This window comes from Schistocerca nitens, chromosome 3, assembly GCF_023898315.1.
Source record: "Schistocerca nitens isolate TAMUIC-IGC-003100 chromosome 3, iqSchNite1.1, whole genome shotgun sequence".
Lineage (NCBI taxonomy): Eukaryota > Metazoa > Arthropoda > Insecta > Orthoptera > Acrididae > Schistocerca > Schistocerca nitens.
This window is the reverse complement of record NC_064616.1, coordinates 13842889-13845365: the sequence shown is the minus strand read 5'-3', so window position 1 is coordinate 13845365 and position 2477 is coordinate 13842889.

Sequence of the window (2477 nt, the reverse complement as noted above, 5' to 3'; positions counted from 1 at the left end):
ACTTAAGTACAAGAAAACAGTCTTCTTACAGTCAATGTTTTGAGCGTTTCCTGTGTCACCAGTTTTACATTCCGATGCACATCTGCAGGTTTACTGTATCCTTTGGACCTTCCCATTGGCGATGAAACACACAAATTGCATCGAATTTAAATATAAGAGACACAATGCCGACTTAAGTACAGGAAGACTGAGTCTTCCTACTGTCTATGCTTTGAGCGTTTCCTGTGTCACCAGTTATACATTCCGATGCACCTCTGCAGGTTTACTGTATCCCTTGGACCATCCCATTACGATGAAACACAGAAATTGCATCGGAATTAAATATAAGAGACACAATGCCGACTTAAGTACAGGAAGACTGAGTCTTCCTACTGTCTATGTTTGAGCGTTTCCAGTGTCACTAGTTTTACATTCCGATGCACCTCTGCAGGTTTACTGTATCCCTTGGACCTTCCCATTGACGATGAAACACAGATATTGCATCGGAATTTAATATAAGAGACACAATTCCGACTTAAGTACAGGAAGACTGAGTCTTCCTACTGTCTATAATTTGAGCGTTTCCTGTGTCACCAGTTTTACATTCCGATGCACCTGTACAGTTTTACTGTATCCCTTGGACCTTCACAGTGACGATGAAACACAGAAATTGCATCGGAATTAAATATAAGAGACACAATGCCAACTTAAGTACATGAAGACTGAGTCTTCCTACTGTCTATAATTTGAGCGTTTCCTGTGTCACCAGTTTTACATTCTGATGCACCTCTGCAGGTTTACTGTATCCCTTGGACCTTTCCATTGACGATGAAACACAGAAATTGCATTGGAATTAAATATAAGAGACACAATGCCGACTTAAGTACAGGAAGACTAAGTCTTCCTACTGTCTATGTTTTGAGCGTTTCCTGTGTCATCAGTTTTACATTCCGATGCACATCTGCAGGTTTACTGTATCCCTTGGACCTTCACAGTGACGATGAAACACAGAAATTGCATCGGAATTAAATATAAGAGACACAATGCCGACTTAAGTACATGAAGACTGAGTCTTCCTACTGTCTATAATTTGAGCGTTTCCTGTGTCACCAGTTTCACATTCTGATGCACCACTGTAGGTTTACTGTATCCCTTGGACCTTCCCATTGACGATGAAACACAGAAATTGCATTGGAATTAAATATAATAGACACAATGCCGACTTAAGTACAGAAAGACTGAGTCTACCTACTGTCTATGTTTTGAGCGTTTCCTTTGTCATCAGTTTTACTTTCCGATGCACCTCTGAAGGTTTACTATATCCCTTGGACCTTCCCATTCACGATGAAACACTGAAGTTTCATCGGAATTAAATACACTCCTGGAAATGGAAAAAAGAACACATTGACACCGGTGTGTCAGACCCACCGTACTTGCTCCGGACACTGCGAGAGGGCTGTACAAGCAATGATCACACGCACGGCACAGCGGACATACCAGGAACCGCGGTGTTGGCCGTCGAATGGCACTAGCTGCGCAGCATTTGTGCACCGCCACCGTCAGTGTCAGCCAGTTTTCCGTGGCATATGGAGCTCCATCGCAGTCTTTAACACTGGTAGCATGCCACGACAGCGTGGACGTGAACCGTATGTGCAGTTGACGGACTTTGAGCGAGGGCGTATAGTGGGCATGCGGGAGGCCGGGTGGACGTACCGCCGAATTGCTCAACACGTGGGGCGTGAGGTCTCCACAGTACATCGATGTTGTCGCCAGTGGTCGGCGGAAGGTGCACGTGCCCGTCGACCTGGGACCGGACCGCAGCGACGCACGGATGCACGCCAAGACCGTAGGATCCTACGCAGTGCCGTAGGGGACCGCACCGCTACTTCCCAGCAAATTAGGGACACTGTTGCTCCTGGGGTATCGGCGAGGACCATTCGCAACCGTCTCCATGAAGCTGGGCTACGGTCCCGCACACCGTTAGGCCGTCTTCCGCTCACGCCCCAACATCGTGCAGCCCACCTCCAGTGGTGTCGCGACAGGCGTGAATGGAGGGACGAATGGAGGCGTGTCGTCTTCAGCGATGAGAGTCGCTTCTGCCTTGGTGCCAATGATGGTCGTATGCGTGTTTGGCGCCGTGCAGGTGAGCGCCACAATCAGGACTGCATACGACCGAGGCACACAGGGCCAACACCCGGCATCATGGTGTGGGGAGCAAACTCCTACACTGGCCGTACACCCCTGGTGATCGTCGAGGGGACACTGAATAGTGCACGGTACATCCAAAACGTCATCGAACCCATCGTTCTACCATTCCTAGACCGGCAAGGGAACTTGCTGTTCCAACAGGACAATGCACGTCCGCATGTATCCCGTGCCACCCAACGTGCTCTAGAAGGTGTAAGTCAACTACCCTGGCCAGCAAGATCTCCGGATCTGTCCCCCATTGAGCATGTTTGGGACTGGATGACGCGTCGTCTCACGCGGTCTGCACGTCC